Below are 25,270 nucleotides of genomic sequence, written 5' to 3' on the forward strand. Positions count from 1 at the left end.
TGGTGAAAATCATCTTCTTCTGTTGCATATGTGCAGCGTTACCCTGGATATCAGCCACTATCAAAGATTAAATTAAAAATTGCAAATAAGATGTAAGGGTCATTAAAATAAGATGTAAGGGCCTCCTATATATTGCATAAGAACAGAAGAACAGCCGTACTGGATCCGACCCAAGGCCCAACTAGTCCAGCATCCTGTTTCACACAGTGGCCCACTAGGTGCCGCTGGGAAGTCCACAGGCAGGAGCTGAGGGCATGCCCTCCCTCCTGCTCTTACTCCCCTGCAACTGGTACTCAGAGGCATCCTGCCTTTGAGGCTGGAGGTGGCCTATAGCCCTCCAACTAGTAGCCAATGCTAGATCTCTCCTCCATGAAGTTCTCCAAACCCCTCTGAAAGCCACCCAGGTTGTTGGCTGTCACCACATCTTGTGGCAGAGAATTCCACAAAATGATCATGCATTGTGTGAAAAAGTACTTCCATTTGTTGGTCCTAGATTTCCCAGCAATCAATTTCATGGGATGACCCCTGGTTCTAGTGTTATGTGAGAGGGAGAAGAATTTCTCACTATCCACTTTCTCCACACCATGCATGATTTTATAGACCTCTATCATGTCTTCCCACAGTTGTCTTTTTTCTAAACAACTAAATAGCCCCAGGGGTTGTAGCCTTGCCTCATAAGGAAGGTGCTCTAGGCCCCTGATCATCTTGGTTGCCCTCCTCTGCACCTTTTCCAGTTCTACAATGTCCTTTTTTAGATGTGGTGACCAGAACTGTACACAGTACTCCAGGTGTGGCTGCACCACAGTTTTGTATAAAGGCATTATAATATTAGCAGTTTTATTTTCAATCCCCTTCCTAATGATCCCTAGCATGGAATTGGCTTTTTTCACAGCTGCCGCACATTGAGTTGACACTTTCAATAAGCTGTCCACCACGACTCCAAGATTCCTCTCCTGGTCAGTCACCAACAGCTCAGATCCCATCAGTTTATTGTCTTTGCTGAACTATTGTCACATAGTTCTTAAATGGGAACAATTTCTGTAAGAAGTCATCCATGAAGGACGGCTTGCATGCCCCTTAATCAGAGTTGAAATGCTGTCCGTGACTAAGAATCCCCATGTTTTATTCAACCAACCCATAAGCGACTGATTTTTGCTTTTCCACCTGGCTGTTAACCTCCTGATGATGCCACCACCTACCTCTTCAGTTTGTCAATCACCAGGGCTCTCACTGCAGATAAGAACAAGGAGTAACCTGATCATAACCATACATGAAGTAAATGAAGGCATAGAATGGAACTGTGTGAGGCATAATCTTCATATCCAGTGATAAAACAGAAATGTGACCGAACAGAATTTTCTGTTAGGTCGGTTAAACAGTGATACCCAGTTCCCTAAAGTATACACCATATATGAGATACAAAGGTTCAAGATTAATGCCACAATCATTTCACACACAGGGCATTTCAATGAGAGAAGTATTTGCATAATAATAATAATAAATATTTATCAACTGCCTATAGCTGATAGGCACTGTGCAAAGAACAAATAATTGGACCCCAAGGCATAAAGTGTAATACAGAGATCACACTTGAGGAAAGGAAGGTAGGAAGAAAGAGGGAATAGGAGATGAGGTGCTGAGATGAAAAAGGGAGGTGCAAAGCGGCAACAAAATGGAAAAGCATGAAATAAAGATCAGTTTTAAAGATTTATTTTTTAAAAGATGGATTAAGCAGAATGGTTATCAGGGAAACGGCTATTCCCAGAGCAAGCATGAAGACAGAAAACAGATAAAGACTGGCAAGAACAGAGGGAGACACTGAGCTGGGTCTCATGATCGGTGAGACCCAGTTTGGTGAGCTCAGCGGGGAGAGCGGGCTAAGCCCTCTCTCCCTGCTCACGATCAGGGAGGGAGCCCTGGGTGGACGGATCAGCCACCCACATGATTGCCGGCTCTGTGATGGAGCCGGCGGGAGCTGGGGCCGGTTGGCCCCTGGAAGCTCCAGCATGCCTTGCGCAAGTGCGCAGGGCATGCTGGCGAGACCCCTGGAGCCAGGAGGTGGCTTTTTTCCTCCCCTCCAGGGGTCTCCTCGTGACTAGCCGCAGCACGGCTACTCACAATTTTAAAAAACCAGGTTTGCAGAGCGCTCGCTCCGCAAACCCGGTTTTAGGGGAGGGGTATTTAGGTGGGTTAACCGCCTGGGAGCCACCGGGCTCACTTGTGTCCCCAGACAGCCGGATCAGCTGCTCACACGACTGCTGGCTCCGTCACAGAGCCGGCAGGGGCTGCAGGGATTGGGGGCCGTGAGGCCCCTGAAGTTCCAGGATGCCCTGTGTGAGTGCACGGGGCATCCTGGAGAGACCCCCAGGGTCGGGAGGCTTGTTTCAGCCTCCCACCAGGGTTCTCGTGTGTTGCTGTGGTGTGGAGCCGCAGCACAGCAATACACAGTCAAAAAGCTGGGATTAGCGGAGTGCTCGCTCCTCTAACCTTGGCTAAGAAGAGGAGGAATTAGGAGAGTTTGCTTCCAGCAGCTGCGCAGCTCCTGTGGCAGCAGACAATCAGCAAAAAGCGGGCTCGGCTCCCTTAACCTGTTTTTTGCTGATCGTGAGAATCTCCTCTTGGCAGGATTTATTTTTTTGGTAAAGATATGCTGGTTCCTGCTAATCACGGCATTCCTATCAAATATGCTTACAGACAGACTACTTCATTATCTGTTCTAGTACCTTTCCTGGTACTGAAATCAGACGGACTGGTCTCCAGTTTCTCAGCTCCTTCTCCGACTGGGATATTAGTTCTTCCCCAGTCTTGTGGAACCTTACCTGTTTTCCAGGATTTCTCAAAGATGAAAGGCAGAACTAGCAAAACAAAGGGAGCAGGACAAAGGAGGAGTAAGAGATCAAAAAGCAAGAATATGAAGATTATAATTAATCTGAAGGATAAATGTTACCTGACAGTCTTCCCAAAACTCTTTGAGGAAACTAGCTTCCTACAGAAGCAAGGGAAGCAGAGCACAGACTAGGACTTAATGCCAGGAGAAAATGGGCCTCTGTGTGGATTGCCCAAAGATTGTCATCCAAAGACTGACTGGTGCAAAAATGGCCTAGCAAAGGTGATGCATGCACAGCACCTCTCTTTGAATCCTGTGTATTCTTAATGAAGCTAGAGTTCCTGACACAGCAGAGCAGTCTTTGCAGTTTAAGAGAATCTTGGGAACCAGGGGAAATATTTATTTATTTATTACATTTATATCCCGTTCTTCCTCTGAGAAGAGGAATTTTTTATCCTCACAACAACCTAGGTTAGGCTGAGAGATACTTGACTGGCTCAGAGTCACCCAGTGAGTTTTATGGTTGAATGTGGATTTGAACTCAGGTCTTCCTGGTCCTAACCCTACTCCTGAATATAATCAAGTTCAAATTCAATATCAGTTATGGAGAGTCAGCATCACAGAGCCCTTTTGTTCTGTACTTCCTCTGAACAGCCACTGCTGCACCCACACCCTCCTAAAGTCCAGTCCCTTTGACTTCCTCTAGAGCCTCATGGCCCAAGCTTTCTACTATTGCCCCAGAGCCTACCTGACCAAGCATCCACTGTATACTCAAACCCTTTCCTTCTCAGCTGAATCATTGAGCTGCTGAGCCCCAAGTTGGAACACTGACTGCAGAGTACAGAATTATGGAGCTGAAATCATTATCCTTGAGTGAGGCTATAGTGAGGAGACCTGGACACTTTTGGAACCCAGAATCTTTGAGTCACTCTCTGCATGGACCTGCCATGAGACCATCTCTGTGCCTGACTGTCTGAGACTCCCAAGCGAAATCCTAGACAGCTTGGGCCCCAGGTACCTCAGGGATTATCTGCTCCCAGCTAAACCTACCCACTTGACTAGATTGGCTAGGAGGGCTCTGCTCTATGTGCTGACACCTGCTGAGGCTCATTCATCACGCACGCAGGGCAGGGCCTTCTCAGTTACTGCCCCACAGGTGGCAGAACTCACCCTCAGCTGAGATCTTCTCTCCCAGCTTTTAGGATAAATCTCTGGTTTATTTTTAAATTTTTAAATTGTTTTTAAGTGTTTGTATATGTTTTTAACTGGTTTTATGTTATTGTAAACAGCCCAAAGATGAAAGTTTGGGGCAGTGTACAAATCTGATAAATAAATAAATAAATAAAATAAATAGGAGGGAAATGAAGACTACCCTTTTTATTCAGGCTTTTGGCCAATAAGCTATCCCTTGCTCTTTTTAAATTATTGGCTGTATTCTGTTTTTATGTTTTTTAATGAATTGTTTTTATCTTGTTGTTAACCACCCTGGGGTTTTTAGGATGAAGGGAGGTATATAAATCAATACAATAGATAGATAGATAGATAGATAGATAGATAGCCTCTCAGGCTGAGTCATTCCTTATGTGGGCTTGTGCAGGCTCATACTTGCAACCGACTGTGAGGGAACCCCTGTGCTCCCCACTGTTAGCTATGGGCACTCAAAGTGGCACAGACCTCAGTGCCAGGCTGGCACCTCACTGCCTCTCCTTGCACCTGATTTGACAATTCCTTTTGTGAGGAACCCTAAATCATCCCAAAAGGAAGTTCTCTCTTTTGGTGTCATGCACAAATCAGCAGACACAGACAGGTATTGATTGATGTGATTAATTAAGTGCCATCAAGTCGGTGTTGACTTTTAGCGACCATATAGATAGATTTTCTCCAGGATGATCTGTCTCCTCTCTCTTTTCTCCACTCCTTTCTCCTTCCCTCACCTATCCTCTTCACACTCCCTGCACAACTGCAAGTTTATCAAGATTGTCAGCTACCATTGTTTGCATTGTGGCTCTGCTTTGTCAATAAATTTTCCTTCTTTGTTTCAAATTCCTTGCCTCTGAGTTAATATTGACATTTCCTAATGTCCAGGCTGTGGTTTGTTTGTTACTTGCACTTGCAAATTTGGTTTTGAGATAAAATCTCCCAAATTGATCTAAGTGCAGAGATACATACATGTGTAGCATACATGTGTGTGAGCAAGTGTAGTAACCTAAGGAATACTGAGAAAGAAAGGTGAGATATGTGGTCGGAATGGTGGGTGAAAACAACAGGTCTAGCAGAATAATTAAGAACAGAAATGATAAACTAGAAGTGAGAAAGAAGTACACCACTGAAGATAACATTGCAGTCTAGACATAAAACAAGAAAAGATTCTAAAGATACTGCATAGATGGAAGAAACAAGTTATAGCAAATGATTGAATCAGAAAAACAAAGCAGGCAACCAGACTGGCAGAGAAACAGATGCAGACATAAATAGACAAAAGTAGAGAGGAAAAAATAAACTCATTTTTCTTAAATGTGCGGAAATAATAGGCAAAATGGGAGTGGGGTGGGGGCAGAGAAGATATAGCCTACTCATCAAATATGAAAGTTAGCAAATTCCAGAGATAGATGAAATCCAGACCAAATATGAAAGTTAGCAAATTCCAAAGTTGGAAAGCCTGTTTTTTAGCAATGAGTAGAAGAGATTTTCTGCAAAGAAAAGCACTAAATCTTGGTCAATATATTACATAGCTGAAACAATGAATCCCCTGCCTATCTTTGAAATTGAAAACACTTATCACTAACCATGTTTGGGGGAAATAAAAGTTTGCATCATTGACTGACCTTTCAGAATATTTTTAGGATGTAACCATATTAATAATATTTGTATATAATGCCCGACCACAAAGGACATTGTTATACAAAATCCATTGCAGGGCCGTTTTGCTCTCTGGCTTAACCTATGCCTTCCTTCTTGCTGTTATAATTGCTGAAGTTAACTTCTTCTCAGAAACAAGGACGTGGCTAGAGAAGGATGGAGGGAAAATCCACCCTGATAAACCTCAAGGAGAAAAACTACAAACTGTCCTTCTATCAGGAATGCTACGGGAATGTCCCTGGTTCTGTTCTGTTCTTTGCTGATAACAACTGGCCTGAGTCATGTTGTTTGTTGCTCTGTATAAAACTGACTATCTTTTTCTGTTCAGGGCCGAGTCATTTTTGGAACTTCTCATGCACATATGTGCATATGTAATCAATAAAACTTTGCATTGCATTTGGACCCACAGTGCCGCTGCTCTGTCATTTTCAGGACCACGCTTTAGCTGAGCAACCAACCAAGGGTACTTTTTACCCACAACATAGTTGAAACAATTAATCCCCTGCCTATCTTTGAAACTGAAAACACTATCACCAGCCAAGTTTTGAGGAAATAAAAGTTTGCATCATTGACTGACCTTTCAGAATATTTTTAGGATGTAACCATATTAATAATAATTGTTTATAATGCCCGACCACAAAGGACATAATTCATAAAATGCAGACACAGTCTGGCTTTATTGCCATTTTTATTACAGCGGTTTTCCTGTGGCACAGTTAAGTGGAAATGTATCCCGCCTGTTCACATCACTTTTAATGTGTTTGATGATCAAGCTTTATTTCAACAGCCGCTGAAATCTTTGATTCTATTTTTATGTTGAAAGATGTAATAATCAACTCATTAAAATGGAGAACAGGCAGAAGATTATAGATTTCCATACTATTCAGAAAGAGGGAGGTCTTTATTTTCAGTCTTGGTTTTATGGGTGTTTTTTTTTAAAGAGTAAGGCTCCATTCTCACAGTTGTAAGGATCTTGGTTAAAGAGTTGATCAGAATCAGTGAGCCCCGCAGCGCTGATTGTGAGAAGGCAGAATTTTAGTGCAATCCTCATCAAACTACTCTAGTTAATCAGCAGTTAACCAGGATAGATATAAGCAGGACTGAATTCTAGTTATATCTATTTAGTTAAATGCTGGTTAGTTAGCCAGAGCAGTTTGACCAGTATTGCCCTGAAATTCTGAGCACACTTACTAGAAAGCGGGCCACGGGAGCCTAGCTCGCTCTAGGGATCGTCGGAACCACTGGGCTTGCAGACGAGCCCAGTGGTTTCAAGGCGGCTAGCCCATTCAATTCTTCCTCCCTTTCAAACGAGATTAACAGAGCGTGTGCGCGCTCCGTCAACCCTGTTTTTTAAATCGTGTGCTGTTGCAGCACACAGCGACACACGTGTAGACCCCCAACTGGGAGGCTACAAGCACTCATGCAGGACATCCTGAGACTTCTCAGGGCCGGGTAGCCCCCGATCCCCACAGCCCCAACTGGCTCCATGATGGAGCCAGTAGTCATGTGGGCAGCTGATCTGGCCGACCAGGGCTAGGGGTTTGGTTGTGTGCAGGGAGAGCAGGCTTAGCCCTCTCTCCCCGCCAAACCCCGTCTGGCGCTTCACACGGGTTGTGTGAAGCGCCTCTCTGTGTTCTCGCCATCAGCTCTGCGGGCTTCACTGAAGCAGATTGTCTTTTTAACCAGGATCCTTGTGACGGTGAGAACACAGCCTAAGCCTTTGTGCATGTATACTATCAGGCTGCATAGGACTCTGAGTTCCTTCCCATTAGGGTGACCAGATACAAAGGAAGACAGGATTGCTACATCTTTAAGGCATTTCAACAATTAGAGATTTTCTCATTCCTATTTGAAAAGGTTCAGCGGCCAAGGTTCTACACAACTACAAAAACTCCCGGAACTCCAAGAATGGTAGGCAAGATGTAATTATTATTCTATAAGCTGAATTTATGTTAGGTATTAAATATATTAAGCACTAAAAAAAAAGAAAGAAACATTATTATATGGATAGTTAAGGAAGTCTTGTCTTTGGTTTGGACTTTGTGATAGAATGTGTGATTTCCAAATGTATATTTTTAACAAAAAATATTTTCCTTCCAATAAAATGTATCTCTTTGTGGTTAATCCTTCCATCAAGAAAGGTGAAGCAGGCCACTTCAGGCAGCAGACTGCGGGCCGGTTCTTAAGGGTGGCCCAGCAGCAGTGTTCCCTCTAACAGGGATTCCCATATGTTGTTGACTACAACTCCCATAATTCCCAGCCAAAGGCCATTGCAGCTGGGGGTGCTGGGAGTTGTACTCAACAACATCTGGGAATCCCTGTTAGAGGGAACAGTGCCCAGCAGCCCCACTCATCACCTCCCACATGGATGGCCTACAGCGGAGGGAAGGCAGAATGGCACTGCACGGTTTTTGCTGGTTCCTTCCTAGCAGAAGGGGAAGATTTTTGAAAGGAATGAAGGAAGTGGAGTGTGACTTTTCACAGGAAAAAAAAGATGAAGGGGAGGGAAAGTGGGGGTACCATTTGATCCTTTGCTTCAGGCAGCAACGTGACATGGATCAGCATTGAACTATTAGCATGGCAAGGTTCTACGCAGCCAAGACTTCCTAAAGTCTGTGGAAATCTCATAGGCTCTTTGCACTGGGTCTGCTTAGTAAATGCCCTGCAGTTACTTTGTAATGTGGCAGCTGAATCTCTAAACCACCAAAATCCGTCTTGTGTAAAGGACAACTGAGAGCCAACTCACATGACCAGTGTGTAGTTGCAGCAATCAAGTGATAAGCTTATCATGACACAGCTGGCTTCCAATTCAAGAGTGCTGCGTTAGTGTGATAAGGTTCTATCTGTGACAAGCGATTGTGCTGGTTATCACATGAGAAACATGGTGTGCACACTGGATTGCATGTCCATTAGATGAGATCAATTTCTAATTCCTCTTGGCTCATTTCATGCTGATGGCAAACAGGGAAAAGGCTGCTACTGATTAGCAAATTTGTAATAACCTTCATTTGGAAAGATTAAAACAAATGGTTAACAAGATTACATAAAAATGAAAGAACAGCCATATGTCACTCATTCTTACCAAACACACGCCAATTTATTTCCATTTCCCAGGACACTATAGTTCAATTGTTTTTCAGGGTAAGAATGTCATTTTATTGTTCAATCCTCTTCTAAAGGTAAAGTGTGCCATCAAGTTGATTTCGACTCCTGGCGCCCACAGACCCCTGTGGTTGTCTTTGGTAGAATACAGGAGGGGTTTACCATTGCCTCCTCCCGCGCAATATGAGATGATGCCTTTCAGCATCTTCCTATATTGTTGCTGCCCGATATAGTACCAGCGGGGATTCAAACCAGTAACCTTCTGCTTGTTAGTCAAGCATTTCCCCACTGCACCACTTAAGTGCCACTAGTAAGAACTAAAATATTTCTCCCTCTACATGCTGCTAGTGTAAACTTTGATATGTCTTTATATAAGAAATACTAGTGGGATCAGATCTTCTTTAGAGAATGGGCAACTTCTGAAATATGCATGGGGTTAAGGGGCATACCTACTTTAAAAGATTTTTATTTATTTATTTATTTATTTATTTAATTATCACATCTATATCCTGCTCTTCCTCCAAGGAGCCCAGAGCGGTGTACTACATACTTGAGTTTCTCTTTCACAACACCCCTGTGAAGTAGGTTAGGCTGAGAGAGAAGTGACTGGCCCAGAGTCACCCAGCAAGTATAATGGCTGAATGGGAATTTGGACTCGGGTCTCCCCAGTCCTAGACGAGCACTCTAACCACTACACCACGCTGACTCGATATGTCTTTATGCCACGTCATGCAAGATAATTTTTCTAAAAGTGTGATGTGGGGCTCCCCAAAGAAATGTGAACTTTTTCTGGATGTCTCTCTGATATGCACATGGGCAGTCCTCCTTTGTCATCTTTCAACAAGAACTGAAACAGGAAGCTTGAGTGAACTAAATTCCCTGCTTTTGTGCAACGTCTGAAAATGGAGCCTGTGCATCTCCCTGCTGGGGAGATGCATGTGCTGTCTGCCACATTAAGAGCACATGAATTTCCCGATGAGGAGACATGCAAGCAGATTCAGTGATCAGAAGATGGGTATCTGCTATCCATTTTGGTAGAGTGCCCATTGTTGACTAGAGCCCCTAAACTGTCTCCCAAACTGTGCATTACACATTTGAAATGCAGAACGTGTGTGTGTGTGTGTGTGTGTGTGTGTGTGTGTGTAGAGGTCTAGCCCTGTACAGGCTCAGGATCACACAGTTCACACAGCCAGAGCACCTTTTCTAAGCTAGCTGGCTGATTGGCTGGGGTCTGGATCAGGGCCCTCCCTCTCAATTGCTTAGACAAGTTTGCAGACTTTCCATGATGGAAGCAGCTGGTGTCTGGCTCAGGATTTTCCAACTCTACCCAATACTGGATCCACAATCCATCATCTAGACAAGCAAGCAAACATTCAATATACAAATTCAAATACAAATTCCTCCCCTTCTTCTCTCCAGGAAGAGTTTGGAGTGTTGATTTTGTGTTTGTGCACATGTGTGTGTGTGTGTGTGTGTGCACGCACATGTGTGTGTACATGCAGGAAGGCTCTTTCCCACAGCCCATAAAAGTCTATAATCAGCTTTGTGCAATAGCTCCATGTTTAGATGTTATGCAAGAGGTACAGAAACAGGAAGCATGAGCTTGTTTCAAGGCTTATTAGAAAATCTGGGAGCATCTCAAGCAGGCCAGAACAAAAAATCTTCAATTCTGAGGTGTGTGTGCACAATTTGTACATCTGCCAGGACTCTTCTGAGAGCCACCCTCTCAGCAGTTGCCTCAAATGAACTTCACCTTCTCCTATAACTATTTACTCTCACAAATTTCAACAGCATTTGGCGAGTTTTGCACTTTAGGAATAAAGTGTCATGGACCAGAAGTCAATTCCCCTACTGTAAGAGGAAGGGACTTAGAACACAAGAGGATGAAGATGCCTAGGTTCAGGAATCATCTGCAAAACACGCTTCAGAAGAGGTCACCTTTCCAGTGCCTCTTGGGGGGAAATGGGGAGCTAGCAGTGCTTCCTCCTGCACAGTCTGAGGCAGTAGTCCTGCTTTCTTTTTTGACACAAAGATGACTTCCTGGAACTTTCCGTGCTACCATACACCTTGAGGAACAGATGGAGGCTTCCCAGCTCCACCAGAGTCAAAACCTCAGAAATAGAGCAAGGCCTCTTTAAAATACCAAGTTTATTTCAGAGGAGGTCTGATGCACCAGTCTGATGGTGCATCCATATGTTGCATCCAGCTTCAAGCAGAGATGCATCATGGAGGAGAGCTGGTCTTGTGGTAGCAAGCATGAATTGTCACCTTTCCTAAGCAGAGTCTGCCCTGGTTTGCATTTGAATGGGAGATGTGTAAGCACTGTAAGATATTCCCCTTAGGGGATGGGACCACTCTGGGAAGAGCTTGCATGCAGAAGGCTTCCAGTTCCCTCCCTGGCATCTTCAAGACAGGGCTGAGAGACTCTTGCAACCTTGGAGAAGTTGCTGCTAGTCTGTGTAGACAATGCTGAGCTAGATGGACCAATGGTTTGACTTGGTATAAGGCAGCTTCCTATGTTCCTGATATCAGGAAAGTCTTCAATTGACTCCAGTTAATGGCTGGATCAACATTCTATTGGTCTATTCTCAAATGCCATGTATCCACTCTCAATCTACCAGGCTCCACTGTGAGCTGTCTGTGGTGCTTCTCTTGCTGAACCTCACTGGTATCCCCACAGGTCTCAGTCTAGGATATAAATGTGCAAGTGCAGGGAGCCAGCAAGCCAGAATGTTGTTCTCTCTCTGTGCACACACAAACACCCTCGATGGTCTGCACCACTCAGATACAGCCCACAATCCCCTGTGTCTGCTGAGTCAATTGGTGGAAAATAAATGTAGGCTGTGCACTTGTTCTGTGTAGTTTGTGGGCATCAAGGAAGGTGAATGAATCTCCCACAAGTCTGTAAGAACAATTAAATGGGCATGATCTAATAGAACCTTTAAAGTTCATTTACATTTTTATACCACTTATCTACATCAGTACTTGTGTAGTGTTTAGTCACAGTTCCTGAAGCCTTGTAAAGTGAGGATGGATTCTGAAGCTTAGCCACATGTAAAGCAAACAGGAAATTACCCAAAGCTTCCTGTTGTGCATTAGTTTGTATGCAACTACTGTATGATGTCGTTCACACGACCGGGTGGGTGGGTGGGTGGAGGCAGGGTGAACTCACCTTCCTCCCAGATGACTCTTGCTGGGAGCATGGACCGTGTTCCCAGATGATCAGCACTGTGTGCTGCAGTGCAAAGCTTGGAGGCCAGGATGACTCATCCCAGTCTCTAGAGATCCCACATGACATGCGTGATGCATTAGGGGATTCCCCATAGGAGACATGTGCTTTAGGTTCCCGTCTCTGTGTCTGCTGGGGCAGAACATAGTTCCAGTTAACAAACAATCCTGGAGCCCAGGTTAAGGGTTAGCTAGAGTGCCATGTTTGAAAGCAGGGCTAGGCGATGCTGCCCTGCCAGGATCAAGCCCAATCATAGCAGTTCTAATGAGCAGCCGAACCAGGCTGGGCTTTCCTAGCCTGGATTAGGGTGTGCGTGAGAATAGCCTCTATATAACCAAATGTACTACTGCACAACAGAGCTCTATTGAAACAAAAGGTGGAAGGGCTTTCTTTGATTCTCTGTCACTGAAGTCAATGAGAAATTTGCCATTGATCAGGATGATTGAATGCATGATCAAGTTCTGTAAGTGGAGCTAAGTGATTACCTTAAAAGGAGAACCTCTGAAAAATACATGAAGGTTCATATTAACCTTTCATTGAATTGGCTGGTACAGGATAGGTAAAGCCATCAATGCACAAATACACTGCATCCTACTATAAACAATTACACAGAGGCATGCAGTCTCTGAGTAGTCAAAGATCAGGAGGTCTTGATGAGAAATAAAACATTTGAGCATTCCAACAGGAATTATTGCTAGGGAGTTTTATTTATATTTGAGTCTGACATCTGCACAATTAATGAATAAACAGCAAGTGCTGAACATAAGAACAGCCCTGCTGGATCAGGCCCAAGGAAGCCCATCTAGTCCAGCATCCTGTTTCACACAGTGGCCCACCAGATGCCACTGACACCCACAGGCAGGAGTTGAGGGCATGCCCTGTCTTCTGCTGTTACTCCCCTGCAACTGGTACTGAGGCATCTTGCCTTTGAGGCTGGAAATGACCTTTAGCCCTCCAGCTAGTACCTGATGATAGACCTCTCCTCCATGAAGTTACCCAAACCCCTCTGAAAGCCATCCAGGTTGTTGGCTGTCACCATATCTTGTGGCAGAGAATTCCACAAGTTGATTATGTGTTGTGTGAAAAAGTACTTCCGTTTGTTGGTCCCAGATTTCCTGGCAATCAATTTCATGGGATGACCCCTGATTCTAGTGTTATGAGAGAGGGAGAAGACTTTCTCTCTATCCACTTTCTCCACACCATGCATGATTTTACAGACCTCTATCATGTCTTCCTGCAGTCATCTTTTTTCTAAACTAAACAGCCCCAAGAAAGGCGAAGAGTGCTAACTACAGACCAGCCACATTGGGTAGCATCCAGGGTACTGCTGGTCCAGTATACACCAGTGCAAGGCACCTTCCCCTCCTTTTCCTTCCTACAGAAGCTCCTTGAGCCTCCCAAAAAGCCATTGCTGACCTTCAGCAATGCCATGGGAGGAACATTTGGAAGAAACGAGCACAGTAGTGCCTGTGCTAGCAGTTTACCTCACACTTTCTCCCTTCTGCACAATATCCTACCACCAGTAATGATCTCATATCATTACTGAAAATCTTTGAACACTAAGCAATGGTTTTTGAGAAGAATCAGGGAGCTTCAGTAGGAAGCAGTAGCACCACTGGGAGGGGGTGGCGAGGGGCACCTTTAAGTATCTTTAAAGTAAAGGTAAAGTTGTGCTGTTGAGTTGGTGTTGACTGCTGGCGACCACAGAGCCCTGTGGTTTTCTTTGGTAGAATACAGGAGGGGTTTACCATTGCCATCTCCCATGCAGTATGAGATGATGCCTTTCAGCATCTTCCTATATTGCTGTTGCCCAATACAGGTGTTTCCCATATTCTAGGAAACATACCAGAGGGAATTCAAACCAGCAACCTCTTGCTCGCTAGGCATGTTATTTCCCCGCTCTGCCATTAGGTGGCTTAAGCATCTTGAAGGTACCTTTAAGATGGTTACCTGCAAGCTGTTCTGAGCTGCAGCGCACCACTCAGCACCCCCTGTAGTGGGGGATTGGATCTGCCACTCACCTGGCCACCAGCATGGGATTGGATCCACGGAGGCCAGGTGAGTGGTCGAGCCGATCTCCCACTGCAGGGAGTGCTGGGATGGCGCACTGCAGCTCAGAGTGGCTTGCAGCTAAGCACCTTCTAATTTATGCTTAAAGGTGTCTCTCGTCTCACTGCCACCACCACCACCACCCCGGCACCCACACCAGCAGCTAGTGGTAGCAAGGAGGGAGTGGGGAAGATGGCTTGCACTGGCACATGTTGTGCCAGCAGTACACTCTGGATACTAACCAAGAAATATATTTCTCTATTCTAATAATCAGGCCTTACATTTGCAATCTTTTCAAAAAGAATGTCTATGTAGTTTAAAAGATAAAATTAGACTATTACCAGCTTTAAAATAGCAAATAGACAATGTCTTTAAAACTCTCAGAGAAGCAAGTTAATTAACATTATAATGGTGATGAAAAAGAAAATTCTTCCCAAATGAGGAAACGCTTATGAAGACAAATGTTGAACAAAAATACAAAAACCTCCCAAGCATAAAAAATTAGTCTGGCTTTTCCTGGAGAAACTGTAAATTAGTTGATCTTAAGTATATTTATATCTCTTCAACCGTGATGCCAAAAGCAAACATCTAATTTTTTTAGAGCAACTCAGAATTTGCTGATCTAAATAGATTTTTTAAAAACTGATTTCCATTGGAATCTTCTGTGAAAAATGAGTGCCTGCAAAGTATTTGGATACATTCATCACATAATGTCTTGGGCAGCGCTGTCTCCTGGTTTGGGGGGTGGGGTTTCCTGGGCAAGATCTTGGTGGTTCCTCTTAAAATGTGAGGAGTGCTGTTTCTCACATCCACCATACACCCCTCATATTGGGATATGGTAGATCACCCAACTCAGTGGGCCAGTCTTACATTTCCCAATAAACAAGGTCTGAGTGGCAAAAAGGACAACTCTCATGCTCTTTTGTCTCCAGCAGTACTGTCGTTCTTGCTTTAAGGCACTCTCAAGTACTAGCAAGGTCTCATCATTCCTGCTGGGAGATAGCTATTATCCTAATAAGAGTAGGATCTGGCAACATTGGAAGGATCAAAGCAAAACCCTCTTGTACACTATTTTGAAGTAAGAAGGCCTGTTTTGGCAGGACCAAAGTGTTCTCAGGTGCTTTAAAGCATGAAAAGCCAAATGGAGGGTGAGAAAGCCATGCTTTTCCCTCTTCAGGAGCTCTTAAGTTAAGAAAGTCAGCAATTCATATTTGAGTTATTTAAGGAATCTTGGATGGATGCCATCTGGCCCTGGCAATCTGTTAATTTTTAATTTTTAACCTCTATCTGACTCGTTTCTTTAGCCTCTGTCCCTGAGAAGCTTGGTTTAGGCACAGGTATATGCTCAGTATCCTCTGCCATGAAGACAGTTGCAAATAACTCATTTAGCTTATCTGAAGTTTCCATATCCTTCTTAACAATCCCTTTCATGTCCTCATCATCTAACGGTCCAACCACCTCCCTGGCATGTTTCCCGATTCTGATGGGTTTAAAGGAGTTTTTGTTATTTCTCTTGATACTTTTAGCTAAATGTTCCTCAAACTCTCTTTTCACATTCTTTATTGTCTCCTTGAATTTCTTTTGCCAGAGTTTGTTTTCCTTTTTGTTCTCTTCATTTGGGCAGGCCTTCCAATTTCTGTAGAAGTTTCCTCTTCTGAAGTTCAAAGTGTCTGTGTTAGACTTCTTTGGCAATTCTCTCCTCGCATGTATGCTGAATTTGATCACACTATGGTCACTGTTCCTTAAAGATTTCATGACACTGACATCTTGCACCAGGTCCTAGACACCACTCAGGATTAAGTCCGTCACCTTCCTTCGCTCTGGTTGGTTCCATAACCAATTGTTCTAGGACACAGTCATTCAGCGTATCTAGAAATTTGGCCTCTTTGTCATTACCTGAATGTGAATTTACCCAGGCCATGTGTGGGTAATTGAAGTCACCATTACAGCTCTGTCTCTCTTTGATGCCTCCCTGATTTCCTTCTGCAGCTCCCAGACACTGTCAGCATTTTGGTCAGGAAGGAGATAGCACATCACTAGTAACACATTTCCTTTCAGACCTTCTATTGTCACCCACAGAGTTTCTGTGGAGGACTACAGCCACTGCAAGGCTGTAATGGACTAAAGGAAATACCCCTCTGATTGCATCTGAGCATATACAGAGAGACTGGGGGCAGACCAAATTAGAAGGATAAAAGAGACAAAAGGAAATGGAATGCAAATTCTCTTCCCTTATGCGTTGATAAGAAGTTCCAATGTTAAATTGAACTACTCATCTTGTTTCTTCTTCACTGTTATTGAAATCGGATGACTAATGCCAGAAAGAATAATATGCTTCCCCTCCCATCTCTATTCAGGTGATTACACTCAGCGATTTCTTTGTGAAGCATTTCCTTGTTTAAGGAGAACACAGGGGAAAATATCCCAAGCATAACCTAATCAATACTCAATATCCATGCCTTATTTGGAGCAAGAATTCCAATACACTGTAAGTTTCCTAAAGCAGGGATTCTCAGTGTTCGGTCCCCAGATGTTATTGGACTTCACCTCACATAATCCCCAACCAAAGGCCACTAGGGAGGGGGATTATGGGAGTTGACATCCAATAACATCTGGAGACCCAATGTTGAGAATCCCTGTCCTAAAGAAACACCTGATCAGTCTCCTCCAATCAACTCAGGGTATGTTTTACATACCCACCCACCCAATAACACCCACCTCAAAGAAGGCATCAATCTCTTGAATTGGCATCCTACCATTGGACTTGGCACCTCATGTTGCTCACGTGTGCCTCATTGCTCACCATGTGCTTGAGCCAACCAGAGAGAAGGATCTCAGCTAAAGCAGGTAGCTATGAAAAGTTGTTTTCCTTTTTCTCTTTCCTTCACCTTCAAGTCTCTGTCCCCCTTTCCAGTGCTATGATCTGGTGAACATGTTTCAGGATTAAGCACCCTCTTTTCACTTTCTATACCCCTATCAGCCCTCAATAAAGCAACTCTTTGTTTTCAAGGCATGTGTCTTTTGTCCTTTCCAATGTGTCCACACCATGACTGACTTTTCTCGAAGTACTTTAAGGTTAATATAGCTGTTGGCTGGTCTGCACCCATTTGAAGCTAATTTCCCCCACTTTGAGCAAAGCATAGGCACGAAGAGTAGTTACTGCCACGCTTCCATGCAGAGCTGTTAACAACAGTTACATTCAGCAGCAGTAACAGGTCTGAGGGACACTGAAGGTCTAATTGCCAGTCTGCTGCCAGCTCAGTCTAGTTCATAGCTACCTCTAATTTATCCGAACTTTCCAGTTATTAGTTTTATTAGCTTTATCTTTATTTTGTGCATATGTATAATTTCTGTTCATTCATTTTCTACTCCCCCCGCCTTTTAATAACTAATTCATTTCAACTCTAAACTAGTCATGTGAATTATTATAGAGAAGGAGGATTCTTGGTTATCTATTCATATACTATTTTTTTCTTGGCCATTTCACTTCATTTGTTAGGGGAGGTAGAAATGTGCAAGTTGGAGCTACTGTGCATTAAATTTGGGCCTCTGACATTATTTTCCTTATATATAACTGGCCCTGGGCAAGGGATGCCCCTTCGTGGTTACTTTATTAGTGTTTTTCATAGTTAGTTTATCAGTTTAGCACCCCCTTCAGGTAGGCACTGTCCTCAGGCATTTCACCTCACCTTATTCCCTTTTCTATGTGAACCACTTTGTGAACATTTTGTTGTTGAAAAACAGTATATAAATAAATATTCAAAATATTTGAATCAGACCCCATACTGACCTCACAGCCAGGGTTGGTGGGACAGCGAGGTTACATTTTAATTTCAAATTAATTGCACTAGTTTTATCCCCCAAGAACATGTTTTGTTGCTTCTTGACTCCCTCTCATTATATCTACCTATCTAACACACACACACACACACACACACTCCACCAGGGGCGTAACTATAATAGGGCAAGGGGAGACCGTTGTCTGGGGCCCCACTGCCTTTGGGGCCTCCCAGAGGCAAGTCACATGACTGACTCCCCAAGCCATGCACTCGCCAGGGCTTCTTTCAGTTGTATTCATCTTCCGAAACTGATGTGAGTGTTAAGACCTGGAGCTACCAGAACAGTATGCCTTTCTCTACTACCATTAAGTGACTTGCATTGTCCGAATAAATAATAATAGTCCACAATTTACAAAACCTTAAAAAAAAATAATTTAGGATGATGTTCTATTGTGGCACATTGGGGTTGTCTCTGGGCCCGCTCCAACCTTGCTACGCCCCTGCACTCCACTTTCACAGCCATGGTGGTAACTACTACTTTCTTCTGGGTCTTATGTTATGGCTGGGTTGAGATGGCCACTTGCCTCATAAGGACCACATATTTTATTATATTATTATTATTATTATTATTATTATTATTATTACATTTATATCCCGCTCTTCCTCCAAGGAGCCCAGAGCGGTGTACTACATACTTGAGTTTCTATTTCACAACAACCCTGTGAAGTAGGTTAGGCTGAGAGAGAAGTGACTGGCCCAGAGTCACCCAGCTAGTTTCATTGCTGAATGGGGATTTGAACTCGGGTCTCCCCGGTCCTAGTCCAGCACTCTAACCACTATACCACGCTGGCTCTCATATATACACTCACATATACACTCATCACTGGATGATAACATAATCTGTGGCATCTAGTTACACTTGGTAAATCAAATCTTACCATGCCCACAAAACCTCTGAAACTGTGAGGGAATGAAAGCTTGCTAAATTTTGCATTGCATCACCACTAATGGATTCCACACACAGCTGGATTCCCACATGGTTAAAATCATCCTCCAATGAGTTATTTGTACACAAATTATGCTTTTAGATCTTCTGGGAAACTCAAATCCTACTGTTCATTTGGCTGCCTCCCAATGAGCCACTGCATCCTGTGGCTCTCAGATTACACATACTATTACTGCCAGATAATTAGGTTTACCTCCTGATGGGTAGTAATTTCTGGTAGGACTGCATATCACCAGTATCTCAGGCAATTTATAGAGGATCTTATGTCATTCTGATTACAGTGTGCATTGGAGAGTTAGAGACAACAAGGCACCTTCAATCAGATGTGCCTGCATTTATTAAATACCAACACTATTGTATTCCGGTTGTTTCTTCATAATCATTTTTAGTAGTGATAGGTCAGTAATAGTTCCCAAATGGTGGATCAGAGGAATCTTCTGTAAAGATCAACAAGCTACAGAAAGTGGTCTTCCAATGCCAACTTGGCAAAGAGGCGCATTTTAATGTGGTGATTCTCTTTATTTAGCAGGGGGAGAGTAACTGGCTCTATCCACCCCCAGCACAGTACCTCCAGTGACTGTTGCTGGTGACTAGCTTATGTTTCTTTTTCGATTGTGAGCCCTTTGGGGACAGGGATCCATCTTATTTATTTATTATTTCTCTGTGTAAACTGCCCTGAGCCATTTTTGGAAGGGCGGTATAGAAATCTAATAAATAAACAGACAGACAGACAGAAAGACAAATAAATAAATGTGACAAAAGGATACCAAGAGAATGAGGCTTCTAGAAAACTGGAAAATAGATGGACTCCATGCAAAAGACTAAATATAATTTTGTTTCCTTTGCAAAATGGGTTTTGGAACAATTGTGCTAGATTTCATTACTAGTTTTTTAAAAAAGCAATGAAGAAGAGTTAATAGGCATGCACATTACATGAGAATGATTTATAGCCTTTGGTTGTCAAAAACCTAGAGATGAGGACGATTGCACTGTATAAACACAATCAATAGAGTTAATGATCTTGTTTATCAGAGAACTTTTTCTAATTTCCTGTAACAAATAAACTTCTAAACATTAACATGTTTGGCTATTCTAAACATTTTTCCAGTTTTCAGTGATGATACCAGCACAAATGATTTGAAGAAAGAAATATTATATTTCTTGTGATCAACTCACATTTTTGACATGCTGTAGGTTCATTAATAATTATTTTGCTGGTATTACTAATGAAAGCAATATAACAGAAATGAATATATGTAAACATTTGGAATCAAGACAGAAAATATGGACTTTTTGTCTATCATTTCTAGAGTTCTGCATTGAAACTTGCCTATAATAATTATAACTGAAAAGAGTGTGGGTAAAATGTGTTGGAACTAGGTCCCTAGCAGCATCAGCTCTTATCTACAATGTCTCATAGTGACCACTGGGGAGTGGCTTGGTTAGGGTCATGGATAAAAGTGCTGGACTCATTGTGTCTCCAGAGATGGCTATTGGTTTTGGTCTCCCCTTTTAGCCTTAAGCTCAGCTTTCCTATCCTCTTGTAACTTTTAAATAAATCCTTGTAATTCTTCAGTACTAGTCTCAAGACCTCTTGCTATGCTGGTTTCTCACCAAACTGGTTTTGCTTTGCTATTTGGGTCTGACCTACCATTCTTCCCCTACAAAGGGTTATGAGGCCCAGAACCCTGTAAATAAAAGAGAAAAACCTAGAGAGTTAAATAAAAAGCAAAGCAAAGAAAAAAACTTTGAAAATGGAGACAGCACAGGATTCCAGATGACTGAAATGTTGCAAGGTCCTAAGTACGAGCTCTGGTCTTTCAAGATGGAGAACCTCCTCACAAGTCTGCACACCCAGCATCCAGCAGATGCAGGAAAGGAGCAGAAAGAATAGGACAGAGCAGATGAAAGGCATCAGAAATGATTTGCTTGGTGATGAGTGACCCAATCTTAGTGCATCTAAGAGACAAAGAAAATGCAGAGGGTATGTGGGAAACTCTGAAGGGATTATATAAAAAGAAGTCTGTGGTTTCCGAAGTGCATCTAGTAAAAAAAACCTGAGCAATAAAAGATTTTGAGAATGAGAAAGTCTGTCCAAGCACATAAATGAAACATTAGAAATACCTAGGCAACTGCAAAACTCATGCCAGATGCAGTTTTGATAGGGTTGCTGTTGAATAGTTTGACACATTACTTTGATAGTGTGACTAGTATATATTCTGTAGAGGAGTAGATATTCTGCAGAGTAGATATTCTGCAGAGGAGCAGGTGAGAGGACGTGGATGGGGAGGTGGAGTGGCTGTGGTCTATAAGGATAACGTCTCCCTTACCAGGGTCCCTTTTAGGGTGTCGGACCATATTGAATGTGTGTACTTGAGTTTGGGGACCAGGGATAGATTGGGACTTCTGTTGGTGTACCATTCGCCCCACTGCCCAGTGGAATCCCTTACTGAGCTCACGGACTTGGTCGTGGAACTCGCGTTGGAGTCTCCCAGACTTTTGGTGCTGGGGGACTTCAATGTTCATTTTGGGACCAATCTGTCTGGGGAAGCTCAGGAGTTCATAGCAGCCATGACAACAATGGGCCTATCCCAACTGGTCTCTGGACCAACGCATATTGCAGGTCACACGCTTGATTTGGTCTTTTACTCTCATCAGGGTGGTGTTCCGTGGGTGGGGACTCCTGTGATTTCCCCACTGTCATGGACGGACCACCATCTGGTTAAGGTTGGACTTACAACCACTTCCCACCTCCGCAGGGGCAAGGGGCTTATTAGAATGGTCCACCCGAAGAGGTTATTGGATCCACTAAGATTCCAAGAAGCCTTGAAGGGATTCAATGTTGGCTTTGCTGGTGATCCTGTTGATGCCCTGGTTGAGAATTGGAACAACTTGCTCACTAGGGCAGTAGACACGATTGCTCCCAAGCGTCCCCTCTGACCCGCTTCAAATTTGGCCCCTTGGTATACAGAAGACCTATGGGGGCTGAAGCAGCAAGGTAGGCGACTGGAGCGCAGGTGGAGGAGGACTTGACTTGAATCTGACAGATTGCGACATAGAGCACATCTAAAGATCTATGCTCAGGCAATATGTGCGGCAAAAAGGCAGTTCTTTTCTGCCTGCATTGCCTCTGCGAGTTCATGTCCAGCGGAGTTGTTCAGGGTTGTGAGGGGACTAGTATCTGCCCTCCCTGCCTTGAACCAGAATTTGGAGTCATCAGTTACCCACTGTGATGTGTTTAAAGAGTTTTTCGCAGATAAAATCCCTCGGATTCAGGCCAACCTAGATGGAGACTCCAAAATTAATCTGATATCTGAGCTGGAGCTGCCCAACAACTCCTTTTATGTGATTCAACTGGATTGGTTTCAGTCTGTGACTTCTGAGGATGTGGACAAGCTGCTTGGATCGGTAAGGCCTACCACTTGTTCTCTTGACCCTTGTCCAACATGGCTTGTTCTATCTAGCAGGGAGGTTGTTGTAGACAGCCTGGAGAAAATCATAAATGCTTCTCTGAGGGAGGGCAGGATGCCTCCTTGTCTTAAAGAGGCAATCATTAGACCTCTTCTGAAAAAGCCTGCATTAGATCCCTCAGAGCTGAGCAATTATAGGCCTGTTTCCAATCTCCCATGGCTGGGCAAGGTAATTGAGAGAGTGGTGGCCTCTCAGCTCCAGGTGGTCTTGGAGGAAACTGATGATCTAGACCAGGCATCCCCAAACTGCGGCCCTCCAGATGTTGCTGAACTACAACTCCCAGCATCCCTAGACACAATTTTTTGTGGCTGGGTATGCTGGGAGTTGTAGTTCAGCAACATCTGGAGGGCCGCAGTTTGGGGATGCCTGATCTAGACCCATTTCAAACTGGTTTTTGGGTGGGCTATGGGGTGGAGATTGCCTCGGTCAGCCTGATGGATGATCTCCAATTGGGAATTGACAGAGGAAGTGTGACTCTGTTGGTCCTTTTGGATCTCTTGGCGGCTTTCAATACTATCGACCATAGTATCCTTCTGGAACGTCTGAGGGTGTTGGGGGTGGGAAGCACTGTTTTACAGTGGTTCCACTCCTACCTCTCGGATAGATTCCAGATGGTGTCAATTGGAGATTGTTGCTCTTCAAAATCTGAGCTTAAGTATGGTGTCCCTCAAGGCTCCGTACTTTCTCCAATGCTTTTTAACATCTACATGAAACCACTGGGAGAGATCATCAGGGGATTTGGAGCTGGGTGTTACCAGTACGATGATGACACCCAGATCTACTTCTCCATGTCAACTTCTTCAGGAGCTGGCATATCCTCCCTAAATGCCTGCCTGGAAGCAGTAATGGGCTGAATGAAGGAGAATAAACTGAAGCTGAATCCAGGTAAGACAGAGTTACTTCTTGTGTGGGGTCAGAACTCTAGAGACGATTTTGATCTCCCTGTTCTAGATGGGGTCACACTTCCCCAAAAGGAACAGGTTCACAGTCTGGGAGTACTTCTGGATTCACATATCTCCCTGGTTTCTCAGGTTGAGGTGGTGGCCAGGGGTGCTTTCTATCAGCTCCAGCTGATACGCCAGCTGCGCCTGTTTCTCGAGACCAATGACCTCAAAACAGTGGTACATCTGTTGCTAACCTCCAGACTTGACTTTTGTAATGCGCTATACGTGGGGCTGCCTTTGTAGGTAGTCCAGAAACTTCAGTTGGTTCAGAACACGGCAGTCAGGTTGGTCTCTGGTCATCTCGGAGACACAATGTTACTCCTTTACTGATGGAGTTACACTGGCTGCCAGTAGGTTTCCGGACAAAATACAAAGTGCTAGTTATAACTTACAAAGCCCTAAATGGCTTAGGCCCTGGGTATTTAAGAGATGAAAGTTTGGGGCAGTATACAAATTTGATAGATAGATAGATAGATAGATAGATAGATAGATAGATAGATAGATTAGTGCCTAGTGCAAGGAGGATGCAGACTTACAATTTGTAATTAACCATCTAGAGAGGACTTTGATCTGTTCAGAAGGGATGATAAGCAACCAAAGGAAAGTGAAGAAAATGCATTTAGAACTTTGCAAAGAAATAAGAAATGCTTTATTGGTTGAAGTCCCAAACACTTGCAGAATAAGGCAAGGAAAACAAAGTTGCAAAGAGAGAGAGAGAGTCATCTGGGAACACAGAGTACAGAACTTACAAGCAATCAGGGCCTAAAGCTAATAAGCAAAAGATATACCTTGCAAGGAAAGATAAAGTTTTGGAAGCTAAGTCTGAGAAATACAGCAGTGGCAGCTGCATTCACTCAGGTACTACAAGCAACCTGATTAAAGAAAGGGAGATATTGTATCTATTAAACCTGGATACAAGTTGCAAAATCCCTATATATTTGGCAGATGGAAAACTGTTGTATGCAGAAGAGAAAGGATCTGCACAGTTGCTCTGCAAACTGGAGAAAAGAGAAACCACTGGGATTTCTCTGGGCTCCTTGGAGGAAGAGCGGGATATAAATGCAAAATAATAATAACAATAATAATGATAATAATAATAAATTGAAAAAAGCTTTGTATATGCCTACTCTAGAAACAAGTCTGATGTCTGTAAAACAGTTACAGAAAGGGGCTGAAAAGTAAAATTTAAAGGGAGGCACTGTTTCATTACTCATAAATAAGAATTACTTATGAAAGCAGTTTTACAAGAGAATGGATTGTTTGAAGTAGAATGTGTGACTGAAAGGTCAAAACTGTGAAGGAATGCATACATGAAGGATGTCTGAATTTGTGGCACAGAAGGTTGGGCCATAGAGATGCCAAAATGATATGTCGGGCTAAAAATTTGGATTTGGTAAAGGGTCTAATCAAAATGTCCATGCTGTATAAAAGCAAAGTCAGCACGGCCTGCTTTTCTTGCACACAAAGAAAGAGAAACACAACATCCTTTGGAACTGATTGGACCTATGCAAGTTAATACATCAGGAGGGAATAAATATGTTCTCACTTTCATTGATGACTATTCTAGATACACATATACATACCGGTTAAATGAATAGGGACAAGTACTAGAAAAACTAAAAGAATATATTGTAAGAATGAGCAACAAGTTTGGGAGAAAGCCACAGATCCTCTGCACTGACAATGGTGGTGAATACACTGGGAATGATGTCATAAGATTCCTAAAGGAGGAGGGCATTGAACACTAAAAGATTGTTCCTTATACTTTGGAGAAAAATGGAGTGGCAGAAAGAAAGAACCGTTCTCTTACGGAAATGATGAGATACATGCTTATAGATGCTGGTTTGGCTACTACATTTTGGGGAGAGGCAGTGATGACTACTACTTACCTGCAAAATAGATTGCCAACAAAGGCCACAGGAACAACAACACATGGCACGGCAACAAGCCCACATTGAGTCATATAAGAGTGTTTGGATCTAAAACATACAATTATATACCAAA

General features: G+C 43.4%; 1 protein-coding gene and 1 long non-coding RNA gene across 24 annotated transcripts in view; one reads left to right on the plus strand and one right to left on the minus strand.

Moving 5' to 3' along the window:
* The window catches only part of GRIP1 (glutamate receptor interacting protein 1), a 541,298-nt gene that overhangs the window by 103,792 nt on the left and 412,236 nt on the right, over positions 1–25,270 (minus strand). The gene's annotated exons all lie outside the window — the stretch shown is intronic.
* LOC128326188 (uncharacterized) overlaps positions 7,475–25,270 on the plus strand; it is a 63,495-nt gene continuing 45,699 nt past the window's right edge. The window contains exon 1 of the long non-coding RNA XR_008307880.1: positions 7,475–7,597. This is a non-coding gene — a long non-coding RNA (uncharacterized LOC128326188). The remainder of the gene's footprint in view (positions 7,598–25,270) is intronic.

Source organism: Hemicordylus capensis, chromosome 5 (genome assembly GCF_027244095.1).
Source record: "Hemicordylus capensis ecotype Gifberg chromosome 5, rHemCap1.1.pri, whole genome shotgun sequence".
Lineage (NCBI taxonomy): Eukaryota > Metazoa > Chordata > Lepidosauria > Squamata > Cordylidae > Hemicordylus > Hemicordylus capensis.